This window comes from Ascaphus truei, chromosome 3, assembly GCF_040206685.1.
Source record: "Ascaphus truei isolate aAscTru1 chromosome 3, aAscTru1.hap1, whole genome shotgun sequence".
NCBI lineage: Eukaryota > Metazoa > Chordata > Amphibia > Anura > Ascaphidae > Ascaphus > Ascaphus truei.
This window is the reverse complement of record NC_134485.1, coordinates 247,387,294-247,410,758: the sequence shown is the minus strand read 5'-3', so window position 1 is coordinate 247,410,758 and position 23,465 is coordinate 247,387,294. Positions and strand designations below refer to the sequence as shown.

At 40.4% G+C, this 23,465-nt stretch overlaps 1 protein-coding gene across 1 annotated transcript in view; it reads right to left on the bottom strand.

Moving 5' to 3' along the window:
- The window catches only part of GABRG3 (gamma-aminobutyric acid type A receptor subunit gamma3), a 727,352-nt gene that overhangs the window by 408,375 nt on the left and 295,512 nt on the right, over window positions 1-23,465 (bottom strand). The window lies entirely within an intron of this gene.

Below are 23,465 nucleotides of genomic sequence, written 5' to 3'. Positions count from 1 at the left end.
TATATTATAATACATTATGAAGTCAGACTTAATGTACTTGAAACCATAGCATAAAATGCAAAAAGCTTCAGGGAAAGTGACAGCAGCTGCTTTCCCTGACACCACTGCGGGCGGTCAATTATTTCAGAATAATTAGCAAATATGGGTTACTTTTGGCAAAAATACTGGTGAATGTTTTGTGAATATTCACATAAATACTTTAGGAATTTCTCATTTGTATATCTGCAAATCAATAAACAGCCTTCATCTAACATACTGTGACATGAACTGGGGGATTTGTGTAGTGCAAATTATTACTGCAAACGAATGTCATTCATTTGTAAGGCTGTTACAGTATTTGTTTAACGTTTGTTTTTTCCATTATTTTGTTCTCTTTCCCTCTCCTGTTTACTCTAACACATTTTGTTTCCTTCACTTTGCAAAATACCAATTGGAATTTCAATCATGGAAATATCTGAGGACAGAAGAATTCCTCATGAATTGTTCAGGAATCTTTAAAAGACAGTGGAAGACTAGAACATGGGTATTCATTTACTGTACTGATTACTGTATGAGAAAAAGGTGATCTTTACATTTTGTCCAACTTGAAAACCTACCTGTATGGAAGAAAAAATAAATAAATCTATGCTCTATTTTCCATGTTTTCTTAGCAACTGGGATATTTCTATGATCTTCATCTGTTTGAAAGTGGACATTTCACAAATATTTTTGTAAAAATGTACACGCAGATACAGTATAACAGATTGAAAATCATGAGAATTTGAAAAAGAATAATAATGAATATGCTTGTATTGCATATAGTAGCAATCAATTAATCAATTTCTACTTTTTTCCTGAACATCTGCTTGATTGTGAGCGACGTCAACTATTGTATACTTACTATTTAAAATGAGTGATATGCATCATATCAGCATTTAGACCAGCGGTATCCAATACGTTCACCACTCACCACATGTGGCGAATAGAACACTGTGTTGTGGTGAACAGTGGCACAGGCAGAGCCGCTGACTTGGGCAGAGAGCCAGGACATCTGTCTGGCGGTTGTGGGCACTTGGCAGGCCAGTGCCTTCATTTACAGCATTATCCCTATGCACCGGAAGTTGGTCCAGCCTCTGCATTAACCTGCGTGATTGCCATGTGGCAATCGGAGTCCTCCCCCCAGGTAAGGTGAGGGGGTTATTATGTGTATTTGGGGCGTAAGGGGAGGGGTTATTATGTGAATTGGGGCATGGGGGGCTATTATGTGTTTTCGGAGTGTGTGGTGGGATGTGTTTTTGGGATGTGGGGGGTTATTAGATGTATTTGGGGTGTGGTGGGCGTTATATTTATTTGGGGTGTGGGGGGATTATTATGTGTATATGATGGGGGAGGAGGGAGAGGTGGGATGTGAGAGAGGTAGTGGGGTCTCGCAAGGCCGCCGACACGAAGCAGAGGGGAGGATTGGAAACTCTATTTCTGGGTCCTGGAAAAGTTGTCTGCAGCCTTGGGCACAGGCATGACTTGGCGGGCTTCATGACTTGCGAGCACGACACTATTGCGACTGGCACGAGAATGTGGTGAATATGGAAAGATGACAACCACAAGCGAGGCTATCTTTCAATTCCTATTGGACACCGATGATTTAGACTGATCTTTGGTTGTGCATGACACCACTAGAAAAGAGAAGAAATATTTTTTATTTTTCAAAAATGTATTTGTAAAATCCAACACTTGAACCTTTTTGGTGCGAGAGTAGCCTGCACTAAAGGGATTTTTTTTTATTATGACTAGATACGACTTTACAGAGTGTATTGTTCTTTGGCATTTTTTGTCTTTGTCTTGTAAGTGCTTTTTGTAGATAATTATAATAACATGCTGCTTCAATGCAGCACATCCAGACCTATAATTTTGTTTCTATTTTTAAGTATTTTATTCTTTCCAGGAGCTGGGAAGTCAAAGTACTATACGCACTTCAAAAAATATACTAAGCGAAATATGTCTGCAAGCTTAAAATATAGTTCATTGTTTTTAAAGGGAGGTCTAAATAAAATGTTTTCCTTGTTTTTTTTCTTTTTATGTGTTCATAGAAAATTATATAAAATAAACTTGTGGATATTGTTAATGTATGTACAATACGTATGTCTTTATATAGCACCATTAATGTACCTAGCGCTTCACAGTAGTAATACACGTGATAATCATATAAATAACAAATAACAAATAACTACAAATAACACATCATGGGAATAAGTGCATCAGACATAAAAGTAACAAGTGGAAGAGGAGTCCCTGCTCCGAAGAGATAACAATCTAATTGGTAGGGAGAACGTACAGAGACACTAGGAGGGCATTCTGGTAAGTGCGTCTGCAGGGGGCCAAGCTTTATGTATCGTGTATAGTATTAGCCACGGTGCTACTCATATGCTTATTTAAGCAAGTGTGTCTTAAGATGATCTTAAAGGTAGATAGAGAGGGTGCTAGTCGGGTATTGAAGGGAAGGGCATTCCAGAGGTTTGGGGCAGTCAATGAGAAAGGTTCAAGTAGTATGAGCAGAGTGTAATGACCTCTTTCTTTGGCAGCATGAAGGTCATTACTTATTTTAGTGAGGGCTGTTTCAGTGGAGTGAGCAGTGCGGAAGCCAGATTGTAGAGAGTCTAGGAGAGAATAGGTGTTGAGAAAATGGTGCAAACGAGAGAATACAAGACGTTCAATGAGTTTAGAGGCAAAAGGCAGGAGGGAGACAAGTTGATAATTAGAAAGACAGGTAGGGGCAAGCTTTCTGTTTTTGAGTAACTGTTGCATGTTTGAAGGTGGAGGGAAAGGTACCAGAGTAGAGGGAAGAGTTAAAACGTGTGTGAGCGTAGGGATTACAATAGGAGCAAGAGGTTTTAGGAGCTGGGTGGGAATGGGGTAAAAAGGGCAGGTAGGAGAAGAGGAGATCAGCAGTGACATCTCCTCCGAGACAGCGGATAAAAAGTCAAGGAAGGCAGGAGGAGAGTTAGGAAGGGGTATGGGATGGGAGGAGGAAACAGAGGGGATGTTCTGACATACAGTGGCGACACACTTAATCCTCATGTGGCTAGAGCCGCAAGCCGGGAGGTTTCCCGGCTTGCTTGTTTTTTTCCCTCGGCGTGCCGCACGTCATTGATGCGCGGTCACGCTTCATCGGGAGCGTGCGCGCATGGCGCGTGTGCCCATGGCTCCCCGAGGGAGCCCTGGGTTCCTCTAATGTGGGGGATGGCGGTGTGGGGCTCCGGGGGACCCGGTGGAACCGGACAGGGGAGGGGGGTACCTCGATCAGTGGACCGATCCTCCGAGGCTCCGGCGCACACACGGGACACCTCGGCGCGCGCCCGGTATCTGTCGCGGCCGAGACCGGGCAAATGTTAGAATAAACTCGGCCACGACAGTATGGTTTCCACCTTTTCTTTAATAGTCAGCAATGTCCTGAAGTGTGATGGCGTAAGAAGAGGAGTTAAGTTTAGATATGATAAGTTATAAGGCAGCATAATAGATATAGATATCAAATTATATAACTACATACTTTAGAGTTATTAATACCATATACCGCTTCCTTAAATGTTGCAATATCCTTCCTAGTGACAGATCATTTGTCATCAACTGTAAAGATACTGTATATAGCTTGGTCCCCCCTGGGTTCCCACTGGCCCTTTACCTCCTAGTGCGGGTGTCATTGGAGGTTGTGGGCAGACAGCCGTAGGTGCAGAGAAGCTGAAAGGGAGTGCGGGCAGTGCTTGGAGCGCTCCGGTGGCTCCACGGTGGGATGCCGACAGAGCGCTGCAATCTTGAATATGCACGCAAATGCGCAGTGATGTCTTGCGCATGTGCAGTGGCTTCCTAATTGCGGTGGCCATTTGGAGGAGAATTGCGCATGCGCAATAGCACCAGAGACTGGTGGCCATTATAGACCAAGCTCCGCATGGGAACTATATCTCCCAGAAAGCTCTGGGAGTGCTAGATATATGGCCCACAATAACCAATAGGACATCCAGATTCTCCTGCCAGTAAAGAAATACATTTGGTGCGCTTACCGAGCCACGCCACGTCGGAGCTCTCTTTCTCTCTCTCTCTCTCTCTCTCTCTCTCTCTCTCTCTCTCTCTCTCGTCACCTAAGTCATCAGTCACTCATATGTGCTCTGTAGAGTACACTTATTTTCATTCCCTGTACTTTATCTTCTTGATGTTTTATGATTACAGACAGATAGACAGTCATAAAGTTTGCCTTATACACCCCTGTAGACTCCAACTCTAACCCATAGAGACCAAGCCACTGGATCACGCTCTACTAGTCACTACCGACTCAAACTCCAATAGGCAAATGGTATATTTTATTATATCTGTATCCTATTTAATATATTTGAATTAAAAAAAATTCAAGCATAGTAGATGTCACTTTCCCCATGAAAATTTACAATCTTTTAGTTGCTAAAGCTTGGCAAAAATTTGTAAATGTTCCCAACTTTTTATGATCAAGTAAGTCATTTTTGTGAAAGATCCTCACATCTACCGATTGATGTTAGGGGTTCTTATTATCCCCTTCTGTCTCTGCAACTTCTCCCCACTTACCACTCACATCAGGGGTCTCCAAACTCTCTTACTCCCTTTTCTCTAAAAATATTGTAAAGTTCCATATACATTTCTATAATCCTAGAAATGAGAGCTTGTACACAATGTACCCTACCTGTTCTATACGTTGATTAATATTGAATGGAGAAAAGCCCCTTACAACACCTTCCAAATGTAGCAAATGTAGCAAACTTTACATGTGATATGCACCAGTCATAAATAAATATGTATCAGTATACCATGATAACCGTGTTTAACTTCTGACAGGATCACCTGAATTTCTGAAAATTTTTAATGTGAAATAATTTGATCTCTAAATAAAACAAAAATGTATAATATAGGATGTGTTCATTAGAAACTAAAGAATAAAAGATATAGTGCATATTTTGATTGCAAAGGTATTCCCACCAATTCCTCACTATTGCTCAGTGGCTTCACGGCTACCAATTCTTTAAACCGCTAACAGTTGCCACCATTTGGCTGATGGAATGGTGTGATAAAGGTATGTCAAACAGAACCATGGTCATCAAAATAAGGAGCAAAATCTAAACACACGAAACATGAATTATGTGATCATATGCATACATAAATGTTTAAGTAGAGACATAGTAAGTACTGTAGGGGTGTATTTAAAGATTGCTTGGTTGACAAAGAGAAGAGATCAGATAACAGAGTGGAGAAATATCTTCCAATATTACAGACAAAAAATGAACTTACCACGTTTAATATAAAAGATAGAGATTTTTTTTCAAAATGACCTAAAATCAATCAACAATGTCAGCTTAAAAAAGTGTATGTCATTTATGAGTGAGTGCAACAAATTATTGATGAGAAGGGAGTTGTTGTTTCCATGTTGTGTCTTTTCAATTTGTTTGAGATATTTTACAACCCTCTGCTCATCTGATCAGTTTATATTATTATATTTTTACACTTTATTTATCAAAGTGCTTTGTTTATTTTCCATCCTACTGCTTATTTTCATTCTAATGCTACAGATACAGAATATTCTTTTGAATTGTGATCTTTCCTGATCCTTTTATCTGATCAATGCACTTTTTTCCTTTACTTTCAAGTTTCCTTTTTGCACTATATTTTTATGAGTAGAGCAAAAAAATATATATAGAAGATGGTCCACACCTCCACTTTACAGTCAATTTAAAAACAAACTATAATCATATTCAATTATTTTGTTACCCAGGAAGAGCCAGAAGAAAGAAATAAGCCTTACACTGAGCCCAAATCAGAGGTAAAGTCGAAATACACATGAGCTCTGGCAGTAGCAAGTTTCAGACCTCTGAAGCAGTACCCTTGGCAGAGAGAGCCGGACCACCCATGAGGACTTGGGATCATTGCCAATATCCATGTAAGGCATCAAAAGAGACTGCAGATACTGACGGGCCAGCTTTATTCAAAGCTTGCCGGGATAAATGCGGGGCTTTTTTTTTTGTTTGAACGCGGTTTCACGCGCAGCGGCCGCTTCAACAGATAAGCGCTATTGGCGCTTATCATTGAAAGCACCCGCGGCGTGGGAAAAAAAAAAAAAAAAGCCACGCACCGCCGCGTTTAAAAAAAAAAACGGGGAGAAAGCCGCATTAGAGTAAAGGCAGCCGCGACTGTACGTAGACCCTTGTCCATGCAAGGTTTTAAAGAGCCAACTTGACCTGAACACGGAAGATCACTTGAAGCCAGTGCAGATCGTGCACGATGGGAGTAATATCCCATGCGAGAAACACATTTCAGCACCCGAGCTGCCACGTTATGCACAAGCTGGAGACTCCGCATCAGACACACCAGCTGTGTGGCATATAAGGCATTCTCACAGTCCCACTGCATCGAGACAAAGGCATGGATCAGGGACTCAAGGTTCATAGACAACATGAGTAGACACAAATTCTGAAGCAGCCCAAAAAGAATAAGAAGAAAACAGCCTTAACACCTGAGAGCACTTGGGCTCGCATGTTGAGACCCTTTTCAAAGAGGATGTTCAGGTTAAGAACCTGGGACACGGGCAGCAGATGTATTCCATTGCTTAGGGTTTTGTAGTTAGGTATCACATTTCATTGTTGCAACTATGTTTATATGCATTGAAGACTTATGGATACTTGCATAACTATATTTAACAACCTTCTGTGTTGCTATGATGTATATATGCATTGGTAATTAATAGGTATCTGTTTAACAATCTTTTTTATATACTGTATGTTATTTATGGGAGATATTTCCCTTACCTGTTCCTTTCCCCTTCCTTATAGTCCCCTTTTTTCTCCTGCTTCCCTGTTTTCTATGGGCCACTGATAAAGTGATTTATAGGTCTATGTTAGGTCCCAGTATATACTCTATAAAAAATTGTCTACTCCAGGGAGGAAGGGATTGAACCATAGTATAGAGCAGTGGTGCGCAAACTGGAGGGTGCGACCCCCAGGGTGGGCGCGAGACTGCCTGCGGGGGCGCGTGCGGTTTGCAGAGGCCACGCGCAGTTCCCGAAGGCACTTAAATTAAGTGCCGGGGGAGCTGCAGGGCCTCTGTAAACCTAACTTACCTTGGCTCCGGCGGATTCTCACATGCGTTGCCATGTCAACGTGGTGTCAAATGACGCTGCGAGATCATGTGACGTCACTTTACTATGGCAATGTGACATCATGACGCCGGACCCGATGCCAGAGCGGGGGTGAGAGGGGGCGCGAAGGTGAGGGGACCGCCGGCATGGGGGCACAGGGAAAAAAGATTGCGCCCCCCTGGTATAGAGTATGTAAAGTAGCTTTAGAGCAGTGTTTCCCAACTCCAGTCCTCAGGGTCAGGTTTTAAGGCTATCCCTACTCCAGCACAGGTGCTCAGTCAAAATGACTGTGCCACTGATTGACCCACCTGTGCTGGAGCAGGGATATTATTAAGGACTAGAGTTGGGAAACACTGCTTTAGAGAATGATCTACCGAACACCTTGATATGAGGCAGAGACAAGACAGAGGAGAATTGGCCAGGAACTGCACATATCGGAAGTTACAAGTATTGTTTGCAGACGATGCATAATACCAGAGGTGAGACCCTTCCCTAAGTCAGGAACCTACTCATTTTGATGCCCTTTGATTTTTTGATACGTTTTAAAGATTCAACACATTGCGAGTGTATACATACTTTAAAGTTATGGTGGGTGACCAACCTCACACTGATGATACCCATCAAGGTTAAAACATGTCTGTGAGTGGTCTGTACTTGCTTTGCTAGTCCCATGCTGTGCTTAAAAGCTGTGTGAAGGGCGATGCATCAGATTAAATGGGCTCCATGTGAATGGATATTCCAGGCAAAAGGTGACACATTGTGTGCTCATTTGCATGTCATTTCCCAGAATACCTTGCTGAAGTGGGAACACTGTATGCTAGGTGATAATGGTTGAAAGGCAGGGTTGCAGACCTGTCTAAGACATGTGAATGTTCTCACAAGTGATATTCTTTTTTGTATATATTTATATATATATATATTTTTATATATATATATATATATATATTTATATATAGATAGATAGATATACATATACAGTATACAGTATATACATACATATACTGTATATACTGTAGTAGACATCTGCGCTATTGATCTCTTCTTTCCTTATTTCCGCATTGTGAGATCTTCCTTGTGAGATTGCCTTCCCTGTTCTGTAAAATTGCCTTCATTGCTCTTGCTTTGATCACATGCAAGAGGAATTACACTAGAGGACCATCTGATCAACAGATTTTTCCATCTTTGATCATATATCATCTTCAGATGTACCTTTAACCCTTTATGAGTATATGTAGTAAGACTTACTACCTCCTGATCCGCGTCCAAAAAAGCAACAATTTATTTCTCCGGAGTTAGTGTCAGCTGTGGTTGCAAAACAGGGGGTCCATGCTTCTCTATTGGACCTCCCACAGTGATAATTCTCTGGTGCCGGGGACGCAAATTTCCCCAGTGCCGAAAACAGTAAATCATGCTACATCTGTATTTGCAATATTATTGTTTTATATTTATTCTGCTAACTGTTGCCTTAAAACCTAATTATGATGTTTTTCATATCGCTTGTGATATTCTTTTTCTTTTTTTCTTTCAATAACTCTATTGTCGTTTACATTCTTGTACTTCCGTGAAACACCCATTTTAAACTTTTGTTTGACTATGGTTGTTATGGTTCTCTGAAGTCATATTCATTGGTTTTCTTTGAGTCTATTCTCCTAATTCTTTTAATTAAAAGAAATATAGGACATTGAATTGCTTATAGAAAATGTGAAAGGGAATATTGGACACAAGGCATTCAGAGAAATAAAAGAATAATGAAAAGAGCTTGCCTTCATTGAAAATTGGAATTGAGAAACGGCAATACAAGAACATTTCATAAATAGTTGTACAAGTCATTTTAAAAGGTGCTAATTAAACAGGTTAAAACATGTGTTTATCTTAAATAAGAGGTGTAAATAAGACTAATAATAATATATATTCAATAACTATAAATTCTTCTTTGAATGATCTCTGATTTTTACATATTCATCATACACTGTTGGCACTATATATATATATATATATATATATATATATATATATATATATATATACATACACACACACACACACACACACACAGTTAGGTCCGGAAATAATTGGACACTGATACAAGTTTTGTTATTTTGGCTGTGTACCAAAATAAATTCAAGTTACAGTTAAATAATGAATATGGGCATAAAGTGCAGTCTATAAGCTTTATTTTGAGGGTATTCACATCCAAATTGGAGAAAGTGTTTAGAAATTACATGTCTTTAATATGTAGCCCCCTCTTTTTCAAGGGACCAAAAGTAATTGGACAAGCTGTTTCATGGACAGGTGTGGGCTATTCCTTCGTTATTTAATCATCAATTAAGCAGGTAAAAGGTCTGGAGTTAATTCCAGGTGTGGCATTCGCATTTGGAAGCTGTTGCTGTGAACCCACAACATGCGGTCAAAGGAGCTCTCAATGCAAGTGAAACAGGGCATCCTTAGGCTGCAAAAAAAAAAAAATACACCAGAGAGATAGCAGGAACATTAGGAGTGGCCAAATAACAGTTTGGTACATTCTGAGAAAAAAAAGAACGCACAGGTGAGCTCTGCAACACAAAAAGCCCTGGACGTCCATGGAAGACAACAGGGGTGGATGATTATAGGATCCTTTCCATGGTAAAGAAAACCCCCTTCACAACATCTAGCCAAGTGAAGAACACACTCCAGGAGGTAGGCATATCATTATCCAAGTCTACCATAAAGAGAAGACTTCACAAGAGCAAATACAGAGGGTTCACCACAAGGTGCAAACCATTCATATGTCTCAAGAATAGAAAGGCCAGATTAGACTTTGCCAAACAATATCTAAAAAAAGCCAACCCAGTTCTGGAACAGCATTCTTTGGACAGATGAAACTAAGATCAACCTGTACCAGAATGATGGCAAGAAAAAAGTATGGAGAAGGCTTGGAACGGCTCATGATCGAAGCATACCACATCATCTGTAAAACACTGTGGAGGCAGTGAGATGGCATGGGCATGCATGGCTTACAATGGCAGTGGGTCACTAGTGTTTATTGATGATGTGACAGAAGACAGAAGCAGCCGGATGAATTCTGAAGTGTATAGGGATATATTGTCTGCTCAGATTCAGCCAAATTCAGCGAAGTTGATTGGACGGCGTTTCACTTTACAGATGGACAATGACCCAAAACATACTGTGAAAGCAACCCAGGAGATTTTTTAAGGCAAAAAGTGGAATATTCTGCAATGGCCGAGTCAATCACCTGATCTCAACCCGATCCAGCTTGCATTTCACTTGCTGAAGACAAAACTTAAGGCAGAAATACCCACGAACAAACAACAACTGAAGACAGCAGCAGTAAAGGCCTGACAAAGCATCACAAAGGAGGAAACCCAGCGTTTGGTGATGTCCATGCGTTCCAGATTTCTAGCAGTCATTGCCTGCAAAGGATTCTCGAAAAAGTATTAAAAATTAACATTTTATTTATGATTGTGTTAATTTGTCCAATTACATTTGAGCCCCTGAAATAAGGGGACTGTGTATGAAAATGGTTGCAATTCCTAAACGTTTCATACAATATATTTTTGTTCAACCCCTTGAATTAAAGCTGAAAGTCTGCACTTCTATTGCATCTCGGTTGTTTCATTTCAAATCCATTGTGGTGGCGTACAAAGCCAAAATCTTGAAAATTGTGTCAGTGTCCAATTATTTCCGGACCTAACCGCGTATATATATATATATATATATATATATATATATATATATGCAAATATAGCTGTATGCTCATCTGCATGTCTTAGGCAGGTCTGCAACCCCGCCTTTCCCCATTATCACCCAGCATACAGCACTTCCACTGCAGCAAGGGATTCTGGGAAATGACATGCAAATGAGCACACAGTGTCACTTTTTGCCTCAATAACCATTTTTAACATGGTTCCCTATAGGCTTAAGCTTGCTGCATGGTCACAGCTTTGAGCACAGCCAGGGTTAAGGTGCATACCCAGAAAACCACCCATAGACAGCTGTTTCGACCTTGATGGGTCTCATCAGTGTGGGGTTGATTTTACTGGGAATGCAAGAGAGGCTAAGGGATAGGCTAAACCATAATATTGAGTTAAGTAATGGTGAGTAAAAAAAGTGACAAAAACCCTCCACAGGAAAGCAAATATGCAAATATAGCTGTATGCTCATCTGCATGTCTTAGGCAGGTCTGCAACCCCGCCTTTCCCCATTATCACCCAGCATACAGCACTTCCACTGCAGCAAGGGATTCTGGGAAATGACATGCAAATGAGCACACAGTGTCACTTTTTGCCTCAATAACCATTTTTAACATGGTTCCCTATAGGCTTAAGCTTGCTGCATGGTCACAGCTTTGAGCACAGCCAGGGTTAAGGTGCATACCCAGAAAACCACCCACAGAAAGCTGTTTCGACTTGATGGGTCTCATCAGTGTGGGGCCAAATAACAGTTTGGTACATTCTGAGAAAAAAAAGAACGCACAGGTGAGCTCTGCAACACAAAAAGCCCTGGACGTCCATGGAAGACAACAGGGGTGGATGATCATAGGATCCTTTCCATGGTAAAGAAAACCCCCTTCACAACATCTAGCCAAGTGAAGAACACACTCCAGGAGGTAGGCATATCATTATCCAAGTCTACCATAAAGAGAAGACTTCACAAGAGCAAATACAGAGGGTTCACCACAAGGTGCAAACCATTCATATGTCTCAAGAATAGAAAGGCCAGATTAGACTTTGCCAAACAATATCTAAAAAAAAGCCAACCCAGTTCTGGAACAGCATTCTTTGGACAGATGAAACTAAGATCAACCTGTACCAGAATGATGGGAAGAAAAAAGAATGGAGAAGGCTTGGAACGGCTCATGATCTGAAGCATACCACATCATCTGTAAAACACTGTGGAGGCAGTGTGATGGCATGGGCATGCATGGCTTACAATGGCAGTGGGTCACTAGTGTTTATTGATGACGTGACAGAAGACAGAAGCAGCCGGATGAATTCTGAAGTGTATAGGGATATATTGTCTGCTCAGATTCAGCCAAATTCAGCAAAGTTGATTGGACGGCGTTTCACTTTACAGATGGACAATGACCCAAAACATACTGTGAAAGCAACCCAGGAGATTTTTTAAGGGAAAAAAGTGGAATATTCTGCAATGGCCGAGTCAATCACCTGATCTCAACCCGATCCAGCTTGCATTTCACTTGCTGAAGATAAAACTTAAGGCAGAAATACCCACGAACAAACAACAACTGAAGACAGCAGCAGTAAAGGCCTGACAAAGCATCACAAAGGAGGAAACCCAGCGTTTGGTGATGTCCATGCGTTCCAGATTTCTAGCAGTCATTGCCTGCAAAGGATTCTCGAAAAAGTATTAAAAATTAACATTTTATTTATGATTGTGTTAATTTGTCCAATTACATTTGAGCTCCTGAAATAAGGGGACTGTGTATGAAAATGGTTGCAATTCCTAAACGTTTCATACAATATATTTTTGTTCAACCCCTTGAATTAAAGCTGAAAGTCTGCACTTCTATTGCATCTCGGTTGTTTCATTTCAAATCCATTGTGGTGGCGTACAAAACCAAAATCTTGAAAATTGTGTCAGTTTCCAATTATTTCCGGACCTAACCGTGTATATATATATATTGCTGCAGTGGAAGTGCTGTATGCTGGGTGATAATGGGGAAAGGCGGGGTTGCAGACCTGCCTAAGACATGCAGATGAGCATACAGCTATATTTGCATATTTGCTTTCCTGTGGAGGGTTTTTGTCACTTTTTTTACTCACCATAACTTAACTCAGTATTATGTTTTATATATATATATATATATATATATATATATATATATATATATATATATATATATATATATATATATATATTCATTCTGTTTGCACATAAATACACACCCGGTATAAATTTAGCATTTTAATAAAATATTGGAATTTCTGTTTTAAGAAAGTCACTTTAGGTAAGTTTTCGCAAATTTGAACGAGCTACAAAATGACCATGTTCGCCAGTTACTGTATGCACATGTCTAGTCATTATCATCACAATCAAAACAAACCTCTGGTTACCATATACTTTTTTACCCCCTCCAAGGAGCCTATTCTAGTAGGTTTGATAACCAACTCATCAAGGTTTTTGAGCAGTTCTCACCAAATATTGCTAGGTAGCTATTCAGAAAGCCTCAATGAGTTGCCAAACTCGTATAGGGACTGCATTTTCCTGAGCATTCCTGCTCTTGGACAAACTCACCGAGCGGGTGTTGCCAAATAGCCACAAATCACATTTTTTCCTTAATTGTCGCTATTCTAGTAGCTCCGTTGAGGTAATTGGAGCTCTGAAATAGCAGGACTTAGAGAAAAAAATGCATTTTTCCTGTATTGGATTGAAGCTGGGAGTCCGGAGCTGATACACATGAAGACCAGCTCGGAGACCCCGAGCTTCAATCCTATGCAATAAAAATACAATTACAGACAGCTTCATTACAATAGCGACTAACCGCTAAGGCAATGAAAGGGTTAACAACCAGTGCCCGTTTTATTGTGGGTAGTGGGGGTGGGTGAAGATGGTATTTGTCCCATGGTGGGTGTTTAGGCCTTGCAGGGCTAGCCGCTAAGTTACAGTAATGAAGCTGTTTTTATTTGAATTTGAATACTAGGGAGTGGAACAAGGGGGTCTCCTGAGCTGAACCGCATTGATTTCAGGTCCGGGGACCCCCTGCTTCCTGAGTTACAGGCACCGTTATGGGGGCCGGTATCCCCATGCAATGATTAAATCTCTTGCGTCACATGACCGGGACATAGAAACGCATGGGAGATACCGGGACCTGTAACTCGGGAAGCAGGGGGTCCCTGGACATGACATGAATGCATTAAGCTTTGGAGACCCCCTGCTCCTGCACACTAGTATTCAAATTAAAATAAAAACCCCGTGATCGCCTGTGAGAGCTGTGCAGGTAGAGGCATCACTTTGTGCAACTCAGATTGCGAGAAGCTCGCAGGGGGGAGAACATAGAAAAAAATCTGAGATCACTTTGCTGCTGCGCCGAGCGGTATTGCCATTTTCCTGCCTCACGGATTGAGATGGTATCAGATTCTTTCTGAATACCGTGATAACACAAATGACAAACCGTTCGGTGGGAACATTCCACATCATTCCAGCAAAATATTTAAAGCTACTAGAATAGGCCTCTAAGAATGCAACCTTTACTTCAGCTTAGCTGTTAGTGACTATCTCCAGCAGAATGCCATTTAAACTTCATGGGGGAAATTCCCTATGAGTAAAACAATTAATAGAGTGTTTGCTGCTAATGAGTTACAGTAAATGGCATTCAAGGCCTTAGCACATACTCAGAAAAAGGGGCGATACAATATCATAAAATGACTGTCTGGGACAAAGCCCCAATGATTAAATGGAAAAAACAAACAGCATGTGCAACACGGAAAAGTGCATCTAGCTAACTATTACTAAACTATTTAATAAGCCATAAAGTTGAAAAATACACAGTGCAGACATAGCCAATGTTATTGCACCCTTTATCGCAATGCTCTGAATCAGTTTACAACTGCTGGAATTGCAATCCTTGTTAAATTGTTGTTTTGCACCATCTTAATCAAAGAGGCTAAGGTTTAACATAAATGCCAACTTCTCCACATTTCTTGGCAACAGTTTCCTGCGACCTTCACTGTCAATACTGCAAGCAGTACTAAATATTATTTCAGATTAGACACTGAAGGTGAACATTTTAAATTGGACACAAACTCTGAAAACTGTAACCCATGTAGTCCAGTATGTATAACCCATGTAGTCCAGTATGTTAAGGCTTCTTTTATCTTTAAAATAGTAAGCTACTGTACAGAGATTAGAATAGTGTAATGATCCATGAGGCGCCGCGCGGTCGGCGCATGCAAAATTTACCCTCCATACATCCAGATACCAGCATCACTCCCAAACCTCACCCTGGAGCCTGTTATCATCATAGGAGAGTGCGTGCAGCCCGCACGGACCTAAATGCTAACTCCGCTGGCCCCGCCTCCCAGTTGCATCCACATGATGACATCGTTAGCGTGCGACACACGCGCAATACGCAGGGTTTAGGTGAAGGTGATTAAAGAAAAAAGAAGATTGGGGTACCTGAGCCGGATCTTCATGGCGGATGGCATCGGATGCTGTTGGAGGCCTTCAAGGTACGTGAGCTTCCTGTTTCCCTGGGAGTCGGAGGGCCACCGCTTCTAATGGTAAGTAATATATTTAATGTTTGTAAATGTCTCTTTTTACAGGTTTAATCTTTGGATGTGTTTGTTGATTTTTTTGGGGGAGGCACATTGACTGATAATATATTTATCGGTACCTCTTTAGGGTACAGATTAATACATTATTATGACAATATTTGGGTGGCATTTCTCGCTTGGTATTGGTGTTGCTTTTTGGCATTTCATGTATTATGTGGATGTCATTGTTTGTTTTTTCATGCTTAATGTAATTAAAGGTTTGCGATTGGTGTTCGTTTGTATTTAATGTTATATTATGTTAGCTAATGTGTTTTAGGGTTACTTCAGAGATTTTTAGAATTTCTTTCTTTCTATTTAACTGTTTAAATTCATTAATGTTGGAGTAATTCGTTGTTTACATTGGTTAGTGTTACTATTCATTTTTAGTTGGTTTCAGAATTAATTGTTTAGATTGGTTAATGGTTTAATTAATTCATTGTTGATGTTGCTATTGATTGTATTGATTGGATTAGCTGGCTACTGTTTGTGTTTAGTGACGTGTGATTTTTTGCAGTTTAGTTACATTTTATTATTGTGTGTCTTGTGTATTAATTTATTGTCATTAGGGTGCCCATTGAGTGCTATAGAGGCTTATCATGCCCATATTATAATTATATGGGTATGATGTACCACTATACTACTCAATGGGTATAGGGTGGGTATAGTCAATCAGGGTGGGTGCTTAGGCCTCCCGGGTTGGTATCGGGTCAGGGTGGGTTAACCCCTTAATGACTATAGTGGTTAGTAACCGCTAAGGTGATTAAGGGGTTAGGGGCCATTAGAATGTATTTATTTTGTAGATATGCTTCCTGGCAACGGAGGACAGATGGACCTGCTGTTGTTGTAAGTATAACTTTATTTATTTACTTTTTTTATGTATGCTAATGCAGTGTTTAATAATGGGCAAATAATCTATTATCCATATCTGGATAATAGTTATTTTGCCCATTACTGTACTGTATGGGTTTGGGCGGAGGGGGGGGGGGGGCGTGTATTGATGTTTTTTTAAAATATTTATTAATATACATTTCTTTAATAGTGTAGAGGTGCAGGGGGTCTCCGGAGCTGAACCACATTGGTTTTATGTTCAGGGACCCCCTGCTTCCCGAGATACAGGCACCTTTATGGGGTGCCGGTATCCCTCTGCATTGAAATGTCCCGCGTCACGTGACCGGGACATTTCCTTGCATAGGAGATACCAGCACCCCATAAAGAGGCCTGTATCTCGGGAAGCAGGTGGTCCCCGGACATAAAACCAATATGGTTCAGCTCCGGAGACCCCCTGCACCTCTACACTATTAAAGAAATGTATATTTAAATAAATAATTTTCGGGCGACATTTCAGCTGTGAGAGGCTGCTCTCTCAGAGCCGCTCTCTCTGCAGCAGAAATGAATCGCTGGTTTAGGCCTTTTCAGAGGCTCGATGCTGTCGCTGGCAGCAATTCGCCCGTTTTGGGCATTTTGCTATCACTGGTAATCGAGCCTTTCTGAATACCGTGATAGCAACGCCCAAAAAACAGTCATTTTAAATTCCCTGGTGATTTTTTTTATCAACCCTCTCTGAATAAGGCCCTATATATTTTCACTTGTAATATAATTTCTTACTTTAAGAATTATCACTGATTGGATTTAAGCACCACTTTAGGATAACATAGTTGTTTTTTTTTTTTAAATACTAATTAAACTACTCCATACCTTTTTACGTACAGGTTCGATTAATATTTCCAAGCAGTTGTCCCAGCACTTTTTGCCTGAAAGCTGCAGTCAAAGCAATATCCTACGTGTGTGTTATTTTTAATAAATCAGAAAATACTTGTGGCATTTAAAAAATACAAAAAATAACTCAAAATTACATTTGTAATGTATTATAATGTAACAAGCATTTTTTGTTTCTATAGCAACCAATTACAATTCATATCCCCTTCCTCTTCGGAAACAGGCTCTGGCACACCCATGTGAGCTCTGCTCTCTCTAGCAGTACTCCAATTGTATCTAGTGACTGGCTGGTCACATACTGTAATCTTCCCCACAGACCTTTGTATCTTTGGACCTGCTGCTGCACTGACAGCCATTTAGTGAACCCCGAGCCGAATCTTCGCTGATCAATCACAGGAGAACAGATCGATCGGCAACTTATCTAATTACTTATTATTGTGTGGATTGTAGTGGTGCACATATTAAAGGAAGAAAAAAAACACAGCAGCTCGGACTGCTGCTTTAAAATAAAACTCTAAAACATTTCATTGTCGATGTCATATTTGTTGGTCCTGAGCTACTGCTATTCCTTTGAGTGCACTTCTTAATCTACATGGCTACTCAGTGTTTAGTTTTTTTTTTATGAAACAGGAAATATATTTCACCAACTCCAAACCTGCTTGCCAGCTCGCTATCCATATTAAACTATTTATCATTTTAAAACGGTGTGCTTACATTTTGTGGTCCAGCAACATAAATGACTAATAAAATATTTTGAAACACATTATGAATAAATAAATAAACTGTGCGGCTTTAAAAAAAATAATAAAAAAAGGAATATTTATCCACTTGAGAACATTTGATCTTCCCACATGCTTCCCGATTGGAGACTGTATGTTACAGAATTTTAAATGTTGACATTATTAGGCCTTCACATTTTTTTTATTAACAAACAAAAATGTGTAACCCTTTGTATCCTGAACATATAAGTATACATTGTAAGTAAAAAAAATATTGAATAAATATCAAAAACAGATAATCGGAAGACAATAATTAAAGATTTCTACAAACGTATTGTTCTCTTTGGTGCTGTGGCTCTCAACCTGACTTTTTTAAATGGAATAAAACAGTAGCAATCTCAATTTTCTTTTATATCATCAACTTATACTAATAACTTATATAGCGTAATGGGTACAATATCCCAATCACACAAACTAGCATTGATGTACAGCATCACAAATTCATCAGACAATTACACAATCGGTGCTAATGTCAAGGGCGTGTTTGTTTGATTTTTATGTTTGACCTTTAGGCCAGGCAGGGAACGGGTACACTGGCGCTCATGCGCTGCGCCCTGCTAGGCCGGGTGATTCGTGTCCGGCTAGGCGCGCACGCGCCTGGGGGTGCGGCCACGACGTCACAGAGCTGGTTCACCCTCATTGGGCGAACCGCTCACGTGACGCGCTTGCGAGTGGCAAATTCTAATTTGTTTGCTCTGAGCGCCGAGCGGGCGCTTGCTCACGCTGGCCACACACAATGCCGCAATGTGTTTCATCGTGGCCAGCGTGAGCGCGCCCGCCCAGCACAACCCTGGACGAGGCCTTAGAATTGTCTTGATTTCTGGTTCTCTTCCTTCCTACTTTTCAAGACTCCAAACACAACCTTAGCTAAGAACGAAATGTTTCATACAGTAGAATCTCAGAGAAAAAACAACATACAGGATGATGACGTCAAAACCTGACAAATAAGCAGTACCAGCTTATAATCAAAAACTGTCCAACAAAGGTACAGTACTGTAAAAGACTTAAACTGGACTAAAACATTCTTCTTGTTATAATTATTTTTTATAATATTTTAGCTAGTCATAATTGTGAATATAGATGTTGTAATTACTATGTTTTGGACACGTTTGTATGTAGTATTTGCAGCAGATTTGTAATACAACGACACACTTTAAGGATGTAATTGGCGCCTGATAGAAAATACATTACACCAAGCATTTTACCCTTTACATGCATTTACTACTTGTCCCACCAGTTATTATATATAGTTTGAAAAAATAAATATTACAACCATCTCAGATATTTTCCCTCTTTTCCTTTTTTTCTACAATTATGCAACCATTACTAACACACTTACCAGAATTCCCTCCTACTGTCTCTCTACGTTCTTCCTACCTACCAATTCGATTGTAAGCTCTTCGAAGCAGGGACTCCTCTTCTGAAATGTTACTTTTATGTCTGAAGCACTTATTCCCATGACCTGTTATTTGTATTATTTGTTATGTATATGATTGTCACTTGTATTACTACCGTGAAGCGCTATGTACATTAATGGCACAATATAAATAAAGACATACATACATACAACCCTTACTAGGGAGATGTTATAAGGAATCTCTTATGCATGAATCCTAAAACTGGTCCTCTTTACAATTCACAATAAATGTCCCTTTGTGTATTTAATGGTGTACTGAGAGCTACTAAATATAAAGAGCTGCAAGGTTTTGTTTATTCCATTCATTTCATATAAAGGAACAAGGGAAAAAAAGCCTGCACTTTCTCAGAAAGAATAGCAATATGAGGGAGAACTGACTTGCCAGGTTTTATCCATATTATTTAAGGATAAGTACATGTTACACATAATAATGGATGGTTAGTCCTTTAACAAAAGACAGGTGGCCATGGTTTATTATAAAGCATGATGTCTTGCAAGTAAAGCACAAGCAAGTGCATCTGAAAATGATATGGTATACATTTAACAAAATCATGACATTGGAATTAAGTCAACCCATGATTAAATATACACAAATACAGTAATTAGAGAAAGAAAACACTTAAAAGTGGAATGCTAAGTTCAATCTTTTGTCTCTGAGTGGAGGAAAATGCATATCACCAATATAAAGGGACTTTTAGCAAAAGATTAAATGATTTGGAATAATCACTTCTGCAATTCTTGAACAATGATGGTCAGTGTGAATCCTGACGGTCCAAGGTATCAGTAAACAATGTTTGCAATTTAATCAGCCATGTATAAAATAACTGAAATAAATAGAAAGAATAGAATGGCTACAGAACGGTTCAATTCCAACTTCCTTTTTGCCATTGCTAAATTGTGTGTTCTACCTCCAAATTCACAGGCATATGTTATCCCTGTAAGTGCATTAACAAATAAATCACATTGTTATCACTGTTACTATGTTTTTATTTTTCGAAGTAGACTTTTTTATGCTACTGTAGCTTTGCAGCAAATCACAATCATTATCACGATAACATATGGATATATACCTGTGCTCAAAAGGGGCACAACTTAGATACCTGAAGATATGCTTATTAAATATGCAAAGTATATTTAAATGACTCACATAGCACACTACCTTAAAGATTTCCAAAAGACGCATACTGACAAGCCTTAGGCATCTTGTGATGAAGGGGGTACTGTGTCAGGCCCAAAAAGCTTTGCTGAACTGGAAGTTACTCAGAAAAGGGGATGCTAAGGGGAAGAGCTGGGAATCAGGATGGGGACGTGAGGTTGCTGGCATGGACCTGAGGGGAAATGTTGGAAGGGTTCTGCCTTGTTTTCAGCTCCAGCTGTTTAGACACCAAGGGCAAAGTAAAGGTATACAATGGAGTTTGGAGGGGCTCAGATATCCCGACGCCGAACTTGCCCATTTCGACTGATGCTAGAGAAAGTTATATCGGTATCCCGCAGGGATTAACACTGTGGGGGTCCGAAAGAGGAGAATACACTCCCCTGTGGCTGCCCACAGATTTGACCTTGCCTGGAGCTGCTGCATTTTGTTTCTTTTGCCTGGGTTCTGGGGAAGGTAAGTCTGGTTAGAGCTGTACCTCTAATTAACCATATTACTAATAGTAAGCCATGGTGCTGTACTATGATCCTAGAACTACTGTAAATAGGAGTTGAGACAGTGTTTTTAATAGTTAATGATTTGTTTATCAGTTAGTGTCATATTGATTGGGCAGGTTAAAGGAATATGTAGAAAAGTTAATGCAATTTACTTCTTGACCACCAACTTACACCAGTGTTAAGTTTATCAGACTTCAACCTGACAGATATAATTTACACAAAAAGGAGAATAGTGTTACTTACAGATGCAAACATTGCCATTTCCCAATAAGTATTCTGCATCGATTAACTCCAATTTCTGCTCTAATATCTAATTCTTAATTGCCCCAAAACACGACTACAGCAACGTTGATGAAAATAAGTTAGATAAATTGGCGTGCTTTTATTTTATTTTGTAAAATTAATGTTGCAATGCACATTTGCAGTCTTTAGATATCCAGTACAGAATATTGCCTACACTTTACACTGCATAATGATCAGTAGTATAATTTATTATTGCAATTTCTTCCAGCCAAGTAGAAGTTTTGTTTATACTGTATATACAGTACTTTACTACAGTTGATACATTGTTTAATGTTCCAAACAAAAGTCGCTGGAAAACAAAAGAAAGTAAAATGGATACATTTGCAGGGCTACATTTTTGAGTTTACGTACGTACTTTCCTAGACACAACACCCTTCATGCCAGAAGAGCTGCTAACTTCACAATTAGCTTCTGTCAGAAACCTTCTTTGATTCATGAGTTTTTCAATGATGGTTTTTGGATGTTAAAATGTCAAGGATGTTGTTATATGCTCACATTTTGTGTTCCATCCATCAATTCATTTAAGTTCTCAATGTTGTCTGGCTATGACATTGAGGGTTTCCTAAGCAATTGTAATAGAGGTGCCTGTTGTCAGGAAGGTCAAAGTCTACAGTATGTTTGATTGATAGACAGCCTAAAACCATTCTGCCTGTCCACTCAGTCTGCAAGTTAAATTAACTTATTTCAATTAAACTTAAAAACAGAAAACAAAAAGTTGCACAATAGAAAAGCTGAGTTGTGAGAGTCAGTCATGTTCATATGGTGTCGATATTAACAGGTTGAAAAAGAAACAGAGCAATATAAAACACAAAATAAAAAAAAACATCAATCCCAGATCAGGGCAGTTCTATACTGTATGTAATAGAGATAGGCGAGTTCAAGGGAGCCCTCCCAAGTCTGCTCTCTGGTTCGGGTCTGAAACCAGAGACAGAAAAGAAGTAAAACCTTGTTTCCTATTAATTTATATAAAGCTACATATTTTTCCAGCACAGCGAAGACCACAGTCTATTGAAAAGGCCAAAAAATCAACACAGGGCAGCCAATTAAAAAAACAGCTCTTATTTGTTTCATGACAAAATGGGGTTTGTGTACCCTTTGTATCAAGACAAAAGTAGTGCAATTGTTGATTAAAAAAAAGAAATAAATCTCTAAATAAATCAATTGGGTCTTTTTGTGATACATCTGGAGTAAAGTTTTTGACCCAGAATTGTACCATTTTCCCCTTGATAATGTACATTGATCTCAGTAGTAGAGATTTGCAAAACTATTCAAAATGCCGTCGCTAATTTCTTTTCCCCCCCACAATTTTGCTTCCATAAGAGACCTTTCGCCAAGCCTCAAATTGCTTATACAGTAATGTTGACACATTAGTCACGCGATTTTGCAATGACACAAGCTTTCAACAAAATACAGCTAAACCCCGTTATAACGCGGGTCTCGGGGTCCACCCCGAGACCACCGCGTTACTAACGGGGTCGCGAGAAAAAAAAATGGCCGCCGCGCTTTAGCGCATATTCATCCCGCGGGACAGGAGATGGGAACGGGCATGTCCCTCCGCTCCCCGCTTCCCCCTGTCACCGCGGGACAGGCCGCGGGGCAGGAGATGGGAGCGGGGATGTCCCTCCTGTCCCCGCTTCCCCCTGTCACCGCGGGACAGGCCGCGGGGCAGGAGATGGGAGCGGGATGTCCCTCCTGTCCCCGCTTCCCCCTGTCACCGCGGGACAGGCCGCGGGGCAGGAGATGGGAGCGGGGATGTCCCTCCTGTCCCCGCTTCCCCCTGTCACTGCGGGACAGGCCGCGGGGCAGGAGATGGTTGCGGGGATGTCCCTCAGGTCGCCGCTTACCTCAGATCCCGCTGCCTGCATGGAGGTGGTAGCGGGGGGTTTCTTCTCCCCACCGCTGTTCCTGGCGCTCCCGCTGCCTGCGCGGGAGGAGGGGGGGGAGCGGGTGGTGGTGCTGGTCGCGGCCTTTCCTCTGCTCCGACCCCACCCCCCGTCTGTGTAGAGTGAGAGAGTGTGTGTGTGTATGTATATATGGGAGAGAAAGTGTGTCTGTGTATATGGGTGTGTGTATGTGGGTGTGAGTGTGTGTAAGTGTCTGTGAGTGTGTGTAAGTGTCTGAGTGTGTGTAAGTGTGTGTAAGTGTGTGTAAGTGTGTGTGAGTGTCTGTGAGTGTCTAAGTGTGTCTAAGTGTGTGTGAGTGTG